The following is a 12,531-nucleotide window of genomic DNA, read 5'->3' on the forward strand; positions in this document are numbered from 1 at the left end:
TGCGCAACGATCGACCCCTATAAAAAGGGCGACCGATCACTCGATCGCTCTCTTGTCTTCTACCTCCAGATTCGTCATCTAGTTCCGGTACAGTCTCGCGGTAAAATCCTTTAGCCTTTTGCATTTAAACTTTAATACAACGTTACTCTGCCCAAAAGTTCAGCGAGCTTCAACTCCATTTTTACTAAGTCTAAGATCTTACACTGTGTAACTCTGCGTTTGTGACTTTTAAATATCAAACTTATAAAATAAACCAAGTTAGTCAAAATATCCAAATATTAAGGTCAGTTATTCCGCTAAAACCTCTCACCAATCTACAAGTCATCGCATCCAGAATATTCTCAAAAAGGTAAGCCAAATTAAATCTTTTATCCAACAATTTCTCCCTCTTCGGTTCGTTCGACTAGAGCGACAGAATGACCGTTGTCCGGTGTATTTCAATACTTAATCGGTAATTGGTGACCCAAACTACTGATGTGAGTCAAGCTGTAGCTGCGTGTGAATGTTTCCGGTGTCTAACATCTGGAGATTTCCACTAGGTACCGTTCCGACGTCACAATAAGACCGTGCCATAGACTTATTACAACCAGCATGATTTTTAGGTAGAATTTTGAAAGACATCCGCCAGGTGACGCCACCACCGCCCCTGAGGCCCGATCACGGTTTTACATACAGTAGCGCGATTCTGTAACTCGTTATGCTGTCGTTATGGACTCATAACGATAAGTTTCGTTATGCTACCGACCGCGTCGCTATTATAACGACAAATGCGATTCTGTACACTATTCTTAGCGAGTTTTGTCGTTATTAGTAACGAAAAGTGTCGTTATGATGTCGTTACGGTGCGAGCGGATAGCGAGGCTCAGAGACCCCCTCGGTACGCTATAACGACGATTATAACGACACTTTGCACACGAGCTAGAGGAGTGGTGTGCGTTTCCCATATTTTTCTCGACTCCGAGAAAGTGCTTCGAAAAGTGCTCCGAAAGTGAAAAATAATTACGACGTTTGAAATAACAAGTAAGTAAGTTGACTTTTGCAGTAATTAGGAATTATCAATGCAGATTGACTTCAGAAAAAATTGTAGAATAGATTTCATTATTTTCTAAAAAAGAATAACATAACCTATAAATTGTAGTGTTGCTCCGAAGAACCCACAAAGTTGCTTCCACAAATATAATTATTCATTAATTTCATTAATAATTCATTTCTACTATTAAATCTATTATTTACGCTGTTTCTTTGATTATCTTCAATCTCAAAGGATCATGGCTATCGAATACCTTGCTTGGGATGTATTCGTTCTTGAGGAAAGATTACGTCGACTCGAACGTCGTGTGGAAAGAAGGCGACTGAGAGATGCTCAGAATCCTTTTCAGCTACCACGAGAAGAGTTTCTCAGCCTTTTTCGCCTGCCTCAAGAAGCTGTGATGAATCTTGGTTAACACCTTAAGCGCAGTCAAAGCGAAAATATTTTTCACTGTTCAGCAAAGCAGCATAGGTTCAGTTTGAGTTTTATATACATAATATGCATATTATATTTAGTCTACTTTTTTCTAAATCAACATATTTTCCATCAGGTGATGCTGGATATCCGTTGGAGCCTTGGCTGTTAACACCTCTGGCCAATTTTCCTGAAGATACGCGACAACATCAATATACACAACAACTATGTAAGGCTAGAAGCGTCGTCGAGCGGTTTTTTGGAGTTTTTAAATCTGTATGGAGATGCTTGTCATACCAGCGAGTCTTGATGCACGAACCAGCGTTCGCAGCGAAAATTGTTAATGCGTGTGCAGTACTGCACAACATGAGAGTGCAACTACGATTAAACAATGAAGATGATGAACAACTAGCACCGATAGCTCATCCTGTAGAGAATGATGTTGATCCGATGGATCAAGATGAAGAATACAACAGACGAGGACCACGCGCTTTGGCTCAACGAATTCAACAACAAATTATGAGAGAAAGATTTACCAACTTCCGTGATGCGGAAGAATAGAATACAGAATATGGAATGATGTTTATGGTTAAATTGCCAACAAGTATAATGTTTAAAGGTGATGAGAGAAATTAACGACAACAGAGTCAGGGCGGTGTTACGCTCCGACGTACCGCCTTGGCGTACCTTTTTCAAAATTCCATGTCATTTCATTTCTTTAATATCTTCAATGCACAGATATTATTTCATCAAAATCTCATAGGCTCATAGGAGTAAGGCTCCGGTCAAGCATCTCTAGACGCCAGGTTCGATTCCTGGCTCCGTCGTTAATTTTTCAAAATCACCAATTTTTCGAATTTACATTCCTTCAACTATAATGTTTACAATTGATTGTACATAAAGAAATATTCAATTGTGTTTGTAAAGTATAACTTTATTTTATAAAAAATATTCACCTTTTTTAACCTGAACAAAAAATAAAAACGCGAAAAATCTTTATTCTAAACTAGACCTCAATTTTTTTTCAAGTGGTATTGTTTTTAAATAGCTTTGCCTCCATGAAATTAACAAACTCAAAGACTTCTTGAAGTATTGAAAATATTACAGCTACAGTTATGATCTTTAGTAAAAAATGGGAGTAGTTATATAATTTTACTCTTCAGAATATTGGTTCTACGTGAAGAACCCAATGGTGGTCCATGCAAAAAGAATAGTGAGGAAAACGTAGAAGCAGTAAACGCTGCATGGGGATTCACGACACGTGGTCAAAGGGCTCCTTTTAAGAGTATGAGTGCAAATAAATTTTTTTACTTGTATTAAAATTTATTAAAAGTATTAAACGGTGTTAAGATATAATAACAATGATGATATTTATATTTACAATGTTCACTATACGATGGATTTGCACTGCCTGTGACTGAGTGATTGTGCGCGCCTCGATTTAAACCTTCATGCGCGCCACCGCGGCACGAATTTCAACTATTTTAAGGCGAGTTTCGATAAAATTCTAGTTACTTACTAAGGATTTGTCACAATACGTCACTTCCTGTCGGTATCCATAACGACGATTCGTTATCCCATTCTGTAACGTCGAAGTGTTGCTATTCGTAGTTACGGAATCGCACCGTCGTTATGAGATTGTCGTTACACGCGGCGAAATTCGTTATCGTTACGATAGCGTTCCGAATCGTTATTCTTATAACGAGTTACAGAATCGCGCTACAGGGGGCTTATTACGGTCTCGAATCGAGTGAAAATGACAAAAGTGAGTGGCTCACCCGTGGAGATGTAACATCCGACCGGAACGTCCGTATGTTTTATCGACTATTATTATTGCATGTCACTTTTATCAACTAACCAAACTCGAAGTATGAGAATCTTGTAACTATAAGGCATTAAAACAACTGTCTAACTATTTGGAATATCCCTAGATAGAAATAACTATGAAATTCACTAACCAAAGCTTAAAAAACCATGTTACCAGAGATGAGTAGGGAGATCTCCAACGCTCGGCTTTTCGTGATACCAGCTAGGTTGGAGCGTCGACGTGACACCTAGGCGGCCACGCACCGAAGGTGGCCCATTTCCGACCTGACACCAGGCGGCCATGCACCGAAGGTGGCCCACAATCGTGTATATATAGATACACTCGGTTGCTCGAGCAAGTGGTTGCCAATCGCATCCTTGTCCCCGCTCGCACAGATGTTTCCAGGAATGCAAGAATTGGGATTTTTTTTGTTTCAGTTATGAATGTCAGCGAATAAAAGTATCTGCAGATTTGATGAATCTTGGATTCAATTAGCGGACGCTGAACCAAATTAATTAACTATTCCCAGTCCGAATACTTTTTTTTTTTTTTTCTTAATATATATTATTTTTTTACTGATATGAAAATATGTGACGCCTGGTGTTCTTGAATATTTGTACACGCAGTCTATGGAAAAATATACGAAGCCAGCTCGATAACATTTATGCAAAATGTGCAATGGGCAAGTGGTTGGGGGAAATTTTTTTTTCTCGAACTGAATCTTCCAGAGAAGCATCAGCGAGTTCCAAGCAAGCTCCATAAACATACCGAGCAAACGCGCGCTCACGGACGTAGCTGTGGTGTGGCTGAGTGGATACCACATGAGGATGAATTTTCAATCACAGGTTTTTGCGCGAAGTTTCCCTGTATTTAAGTTAATTACTGCTGCCTTTGCTATAATACTGCATTCAAGTCTTAAACAAAACACTAAAAAATAAGTTAACCACTTAATGTAAAATAAAATGTTAGATTGAGCTTAAAATTTAAGCCGGAGTTACATAAACTAAGATAATTACAAGTGCAACATTGTAAATATTGTACATTTATTGTTCATCTAAATAAATATGGTTTCCTCCTCAAAAAAAAAAAAAAAAACATGAGGATGGAGTGATGCGGGACACGGGTTCGATCGCAGTTCACTCTTTTTATTTTTTTTTTTTTTAAATTCATTCCCGGCTTTTGTTTTTGTAGTTTCGGAGAGAAAAAACAAATGAAAGAAAGAAAATTTCCAGAGCCGGTCGATTTTTTCCTTCTTTCCTTTTGCTTTTTTTTTACTCAACCCACCCTTTTTGTAATGGGGGTAACCCAGAAGAGAACAAATAATTGAAACAATAAAATTCCGAGAGTGAATCGATTTGTTCCCCGTTTTTGGCGCCTCTTTTTTAATAAGGAAAAGTTTTGACAGTAATGAAAAATAGAGATTACTAAAAACAATTGTATTGTTTTTTAATAACACCGGCTCACAAAAAAAAAAAAAAGAGGTCTCTACTTTTGACCGGACCTTTATGTATTTAGACGCACTGAATCCGAATCTGAAGTCAGTTTTGCCCGTACACCCTCAAAATTTTGAGTAAATTGCAAAAAACCATAAAAATCGCCAAAAATTAGCAGTTTTGGTAAGAAAAAAATTTGTGGAACTGTAGACCAAGTATGATTTTTATGCATTTTGGTCCACTAAACCCAAATCTGAAGTTTATTCAACCATAAGCCTTTTAAAATTTAATTGGGCCGGTGTTATTAAAAAACGATACATTTGTTTTTAGTAATCTCTATTTTCCATTACTGTCAAAACTTTTCCTTATTAAAAAAAAACGTCCATTTTATATCAGTCTTGACGAGCATTTCTTAAGAATTTTGAGAGATGCGAGATCGGAACGACAAAATTATTTCATTAGCAACAATGTATGGACCCCTCTCCTTTTCCGATATCGGCAGCCAGTTAAGAGGCTTCACAGTGTTCAGTTTAGTGCCAGCAGCTCTCGAGGTATCAAGATGCTAAGTGAATTACATAATTATTTTACAAGTATGGAAAAACCGGCAGGTTTGACGATCATCTATTTACTTTATAGATTAAGAAGAGAAAAAAAGGGAAGGAGCTGTAGTCGTATTTTATACTTTATTTAATTTTCCTTGAATTGTCAGACGTTTTTATTTTTGATTGTATAGGAAGAAGATGTGTGGGGAATTCCATTCTAGTGCCCAAGAATATAGTACGCATTTTCGATCATTTTTTCTTTTTTCTTTTTTTTTTTGGGAAACATTTTCCTCAATTTTCAAATTTCCTTAATTTTTTGGTATTCAAATCGATTCTTAACAATTTTGCGCACAGGTGGGATTTCTTTAATTATTTTTTCCCTAATCCTGAGGATATTTCCTATCGGAGACCACTGTCAATAGGCGAGATTCCGGAAATCGTAAAATTACCTTTTTTTCTAATTAAAAAGAAAATCACATAAGGCCACTAAGAGCTCGAAATAAAAATCTGAAAAAATTAGAGATGTTTTTTTATATTCGAAGCCATTAACGTAAAAAATCCGTTTAACGACCATCCTAATAGATATACATCGTATATGGGGCATTCCGCGTCAAATTTGCAACCCATGTACCTTACCCTCTTCGATTTTGATAATTCTTTAGTATGATGTTGCAACCACGGTTTCAATCGACTTAAAACAGTGTCGGAATTTTTTGCAGATTTCTTTAGCCACCACTGAAATAGAAAAAAATTGTAAAACCAATTCCGAAAAAGCTTCTTTTAAAATTCTGAAAAAAATTCACACTGATTTTATAATTAGGAATATGATTTGCAAGCACGACACGGTAATGGGATCTCAACATTTACTATTGTTTTCGCAAGTTTTTAGTTTTCTTGGATCTTTGGATAACTTAAAAAAAAAGAATAAAATGGTATGAACTGTATTCAGGCCTTCTGGCATTCCTCTAAATTTCAGAAAAATTGAAATCCATTAATAATAGAGAAATTTGTGACCGAACAAATAAATAGAAACTCCAATTCCGGCATGAGAAAAAAAAACTTGCTAGAAAAGTAGTAAATGTTGAGATCCCATTACCGTGTCGTGCTTGCAAATCATATTCCTAATTATAAAATCAGTGTGAATTTTTTTCAGAATTTTAAAAGAAGCTTTTTCGGAATTGGTTTTACAATTTTTTTCTATTTCAGTGGTGGCTAAAGAAATCTGCAAAAAATTCCGACACTGTTTTAAGTCGATTGAAACCGTGGTTGCAACATCATACTAAAGAATTATCAAAATCGAAGAGGGTAAGGTACATGGGTTGCAAATTTGACGCGGAATGCCCCATATACGATGTATATCTATTAGGATGGTCGTTAAACGGATTTTTTACGTTAATGGCTTCGAATATAAAAAAACATCTCTAATTTTTTCAGATTTTTATTTCGAGCTCTTAGTGGCCTTATGTGATTTTCTTTTTAATTAGAAAAAAAGGTAATTTTACGATTTCCGGAATCTCGCCTATTGACAGTGGTCTCCGATAGGAAATATCCTCAGGATTAGGGAAAAAATAATTAAAGAAATCCCACCTGTGCGCAAAATTGTTGAGAATCGATTTGAATACCAAAAAATTAAGGAAATTTGAAAATTGAGGAAAATGTTTCCCAAAAAAAAAAAAAAAAAAGAAAAAATGATCGAAAATGCGTACTATATTCTTGGGCACTAGAATGGAATTCCCCACACATCTTCTTCCTATACAATCAAAAATAAAAACGTCTGACAATTCAAGGAAAATTAAATAAAGTATAAAATACGACTACAGCTCCTTCCCTTTTTTTCTCTTCTTAATCTATAAAGTAAATAGATGATCGTCAAACCTGCCGGTTTTTCCATACTTGTAAAATAATTATGTAATTCACTTAGCATCTTGATACCTCGAGAGCTGCTGGCACTAAACTGAACACTGTGAAGCCTCTTAACTGGCTGCCGATATCGGAAAAGGAGAGGGGTCCATACATTGTTGCTACTGAAATAATTTTGTCGTTCCGATCTCGCATCTCTCAAAATTCTTAAGAAATGCTCGTCAAGACTGATATAAAATGGACGTTTTTTTTTAATAAGGAAAAGTTTTGACAGTAATGGAAAATAGAGATTACTAAAAACAAATGTATCGTTTTTTAATAACACCGGCCCAATTAAATTTTAAAAGGCTTATGGTTGAATAAACTTCAGATTTGGGTTTAGCGGACCAAAATGCATAAAAATCATACTTGGTCTACAGTTCCACAAATTTTTCTCTTACCAAAACTGCTAATTTTTGGCGATTTTTATGGTTTTTTGCAATTTACTCAAAATTTTGAGGGTGTACGGGCAAAACTGACTTCAGATTCGGATTCAGTGCGTCAAAATACATAAAGGTCCGGTCAAAAGTAGAGACCTCTTTTTTTTTTTTTTGTGAGCCGGTGTTATTAAAAAACAATACAATTGTTTTTAGTAATCTCTATTTTTCATTACTGTCAAAACTTTTCCTTATTAAAAAAGAGGCGCCAAAAACGGGGAACAAATCGATTCACTCTCGGAATTTTATTGTTTCAATTATTTGTTCTCTTCTGGGTTACCCCCATTACAAAAAGGGTGGGTTGAGTAAAAAAAAAGCAAAAGGAAAGAAGGAAAAAATCGACCGGCTCTGGAAATTTTCTTTCTTTCATTTGTTTTTTCTCTCCGAAACTACAAAAACAAAAGCCGGGAATGAATTTAAAAAAAAAAAAAATAAAAAGAGTGAACTGCGATCGAACCCGTGTCCCGCATCACTCCATCCTCATGTTTTTTTTTTTTTTTTTGAGGAGGAAACCATATTTATTTAGATGAACAATAAATGTACAATATTTACAATGTTGCACTTGTAATTATCTTAGTTTATGTAACTCCGGCTTAAATTTTAAGCTCAATCTAACATTTTATTTTACATTAAGTGGTTAACTTATTTTTTAGTGTTTTGTTTAAGACTTGAATGCAGTATTATAGCAAAGGCAGCAGTAATTAACTTAAATACAGGGAAACTTCGCGCAAAAACCTGTGATTGAAAATTCATCCTCATGTGGTATCCACTCAGCCACACCACAGCTACGTCCGTGAGCGCGCGTTTGCTCGGTATGTTTATGGAGCTTGCTTGGAACTCGCTGATGCTTCTCTGGAAGATTCAGTTCGAGAAAAAAAAATTTCCCCCAACCACTTGCCCATTGCACATTTTGCATAAATGTTATCGAGCTGGCTTCGTATATTTTTCCATAGACTGCGTGTACAAATATTCAAGAACACCAGGCGTCACATATTTTCATATCAGTAAAAAAATAATATATATTAAGAAAAAAAAAAAAAAAGTATTCGGACTGGGAATAGTTAATTAATTTGGTTCAGCGTCCGCTAATTGAATCCAAGATTCATCAAATCTGCAGATACTTTTATTCGCTGACATTCATAACTGAAACAAAAAAAATCCCAATTCTTGCATTCCTGGAAACATCTGTGCGAGCGGGGACAAGGATGCGATTGGCAACCACTTGCTCGAGCAACCGAGTGTATCTATATATACACGATTGTGGGCCACCTTCGGTGCATGGCCGCCTGGTGTCAGGTCGGAAATGGGCCACCTTCGGTGCGTGGCCGCCTAGGTGTCACGTCGACGCTCCAACCTAGCTGGTATCACGAAAAGCCGAGCGTTGGAGATCTCCCTACTCATCTCTGATGTTACGAGATCTTCGCACTACAAAGACCTATAATTTATAATACGTTATTATATATCACTATCATATTAACACCATGATTAACTAACACCATTATATCCAATTATTATACATATATATATGTGGCTGTCTCTAAAATTTTATAAATTGATAAAGATATTCTCTGTTTTCATTGCAATAAGGAAAAGACCACAATATAATAAATGAGGATTCTATGTTAGGGTTTAAGTAGTTTTAAGCTAGCTATAAGGATCGAGATCGCGAACAAGCTCTGTAAGAGCTTATGCAACCCGCGAAGGTGCTAGAGGAGATGTGGTGATCTAAGATTAATTATACATATATATATGTGGCTGTCTCTAAAATTTTATAAATTGATAAAGATATTCTCTGTTTTCATTGCAATAAGGAAAAGACCACAATATAATAAGTAAGGATTGTATGTTAAGGTTTAGGTAGTTTTAAGCTAGCTATAAGGATCGAGATCGCGAACAAGCTCTGTAAGAGCTTATGCAACCCGCGAAGGTGCTAGAGGAGATGTGGTGATCTAAGATTAAAAATTAGATATAATACTGTCTCATAACTGTGATAAACTGATTGTAAACCTCTAGTACAAAAGCATCCATTGATAAAAATGAATATGAATATGAATATTTAAAAAAGTGTATATGAAATGAACACTTGGCAGACCTTAATTGTTCGATTAAAGACAATGTGAGAAACCACAAAAAAATAGTCTGCCACCATGGTAAAGCTGACTTTTTGAGTTGCATCGCTTCCAAAATGTAAAAAAAAGGGTGTGGTAAATTATTTGATCATGTCTGCCCTTTGAACTGATGGTCAAAACAGTGTTGGGCAAAATTGTAATAAAAAATCAACAATTACAAATCACTAAGGATAATTTTTAATGACATTGAATTTCATTAAAATTATTTTCAGTAATAATAATTGAATCGGAGTTCAGTGAAATTACTTTTGATAATTGTATTTGACTCAGAGTCCATCGAAATTATTTCCAGTAATTGTAATTGAATTGGATTTCATTAAAATTACATTGAGTAATTTGAATTTAATCAAAGTTTATCAAAATTACTTTCAGTGATTGGAATTTAATCAGAAATCATTTCAATTATCCTCAGTGATTGTAATTAAATCAGACATTATTAAAATTCTTTTGAGTAATTGTAAACCACACGATGTGGTCCAATTGAATTTTTTTCTCTAACGTTATTCCTGTGAAATAATAACAAATAGACAAATAAATTTACTCCGTTTTTGGAGTATTCAAATGGTGTGATCGGAACGAGTCTTTTACAGTCAATATGTGAATGGGCTATGGTTACCAAAGTTTTTTGGGTAGCTGATCAAGGATTTCACATTACTTTGAAAAATTAATTTGTTTAAATAATTTGCTTGACCAGTCAATGTGAATATGTAAGCTCCATGAAGTTCCCGATGTTTTCGGAATTTGAAATTATGTTGAGAATTCGACATTACGTTTCCAAAGGTAATTTGTTTAAATAAATTATGAAAAACAATTGAAATTTGAAAAAAAAACATAATCATTTCCATTAATTGTAATGGATAACAGAAAAATTACAATTGTTCCAAGTAATTGTAATTAGTAGCAAAAAAATTACAATTTTTTCAAGTAATTTTAATTGACAACAAAAAAATTACAATTATTTCGAGTAATTGTAGTTGATAATCATAAAATTACAATTGTTTATACTAACTGTAATTGGTAAATCAAAATTTATAATTATTTCCCGCAATTGTAATTAGTTACTAAATATTACAGTTATTCACAGTAATTGTAATTTACGGGTAATGAAATGACGAAAGTAATTTCTGCTGCCCAATTCTGGGTCAAAATCATCCCAAAAACGAAGAAAATCGAACAGGCAGACATCCAGACCGCTGGTTTTCCAAAGGCAGACCATTTAAGTATATATTTTTTTAAACGAACTTGATTATCAGAACTTCTTTTACTTTTCTTTTTTTTACGTTCTTTTACTTTGTACTAATAAACTGTTTTTTTTTATTACGACTTTAATTCACTAACGCTGAACTTTATTGAATAAAAAAACAAAAAATTTAATAATCATAAAACTATTAATAATAACAATAATCAGCCGTAATACCCGATTTCCCTTGATTCTGCGCGCACTTAAAAAAATTGTACACCTCAAAGTCAGTCACCAAAATGTCTGCCTTTTGTTTTTTGCCTTTCGGGAGTCCTAATGAATCGAATGAGCACAACTAGAACCATGATCAAATGATTTTGTAGAGCTTTTTTTTTACATTTTTACGACCTCATCCCGCGATAATGCGACGGTCTGGATGTCTGCCTCTTCGATTTTCTTCGTTTTTGGGATGATTTTGACCAGCAGTCCAAACGGCAGACATGATTAAATAATTTACCACACCCTTTTTTTTAAACATTTTTGAAGCGCTGTAACTCAAAAAGTCCACGACATATGACCTTCGGCGACTGGACCAATTCGATTCGTATTGATCTGAACTTTCATCCCTATCAATGTGAAACATGATCAAATCATATATCATTTTGGCACCCAGCTCCCTAACTATAAGAACCTGCGTTCTTTCTCTCCCTATCAAAAAAAAAAAAAAAAATCGCCGACAATCACCTTTCTAGGCCTCTAAATCAGAACACTGCGTTCAATACTGTCTCATATACGGAGCATCCCATTACATCTCCATCAAAATTAGCGCATCCGTGATGTGTTACAGTTACTCTGAATTTTTTTCCATACGAACACTTTTCGAAAAACAACATTGCTTCTCTATCCAACGTAGATACTTCAATTGCGACTAGCTGAAACAGTATTTCGATTCTATGCCTACGAAAAGTTAAGAGTAAGTTAAGAGAGCAAAAGAAAAGTTGTTGGAATAATTACGAATATTAATGTTATGGAATAGATCGAGCGCGTGTCGAAAAGAATCCCATTTCGAAATGAATAATTGTTCTAATTTCATGTTATAAACGTATTATTGTAGATAATCTAGTTTGTCTCCTGGAAAATTATAAAATTTATAGTATGCATCACGTATGGATCATATATATTAATATCGTACGTGGACCGCATATAGGTACATACCTATATACTTTTTAGTCTCTGCATCATTATGACATCTGATCTATCATTATTTATCATCCATGTATACATACTTTTCCCGGGTACCTATATTTTAATTAAATCACGTTTTTGCTAGGAATTTTGGAAGAAATTGATTCTCATCATTAATTTCTTGAATCGCTGACGATTCGGTAACTTTATAAGTCGGTAAGTACGCACAAGCTAAATATTGACTTGGGCTTACCATTACGACGACTGTGTTAGTCGAAAGGTTATTGCAACCAACATCATGTCGTGATCGGTAACCGTCTGATGCTTTGCAATAAGTTCCCAACTCCGCCGCTGGAACACCGCAGAGGGCGTAAGCGCACGGCGAATTTCGGTTGTCACACTAAAGCCCGTAAGGGTAACTGTCTTTATAGTCTTCAGTCAACGCCAGATATAACAATATTAGAAAACAAGTAAC

At 35.1% G+C, this 12,531-nt stretch overlaps 1 long non-coding RNA gene across 1 annotated transcript; it reads left to right on the top strand.

Moving 5' to 3' along the window:
- The first annotated feature begins 725 nt into the window (after positions 1-725).
- LOC124220561 (uncharacterized) lies at positions 726-2,364 on the top strand. The gene is made up of 3 exons (XR_006883616.2): positions 726-1,020; positions 1,265-1,501; positions 1,581-2,364. It is a non-coding gene; the product is annotated as an uncharacterized lncRNA (long non-coding RNA).
- Positions 2,365-12,531: the final 10,167 nt, after the last annotated feature.

This window comes from Neodiprion pinetum, chromosome 5, assembly GCF_021155775.2.
Source record: "Neodiprion pinetum isolate iyNeoPine1 chromosome 5, iyNeoPine1.2, whole genome shotgun sequence".
Classification (NCBI taxonomy): Eukaryota; Metazoa; Arthropoda; class Insecta; order Hymenoptera; family Diprionidae; genus Neodiprion; species Neodiprion pinetum.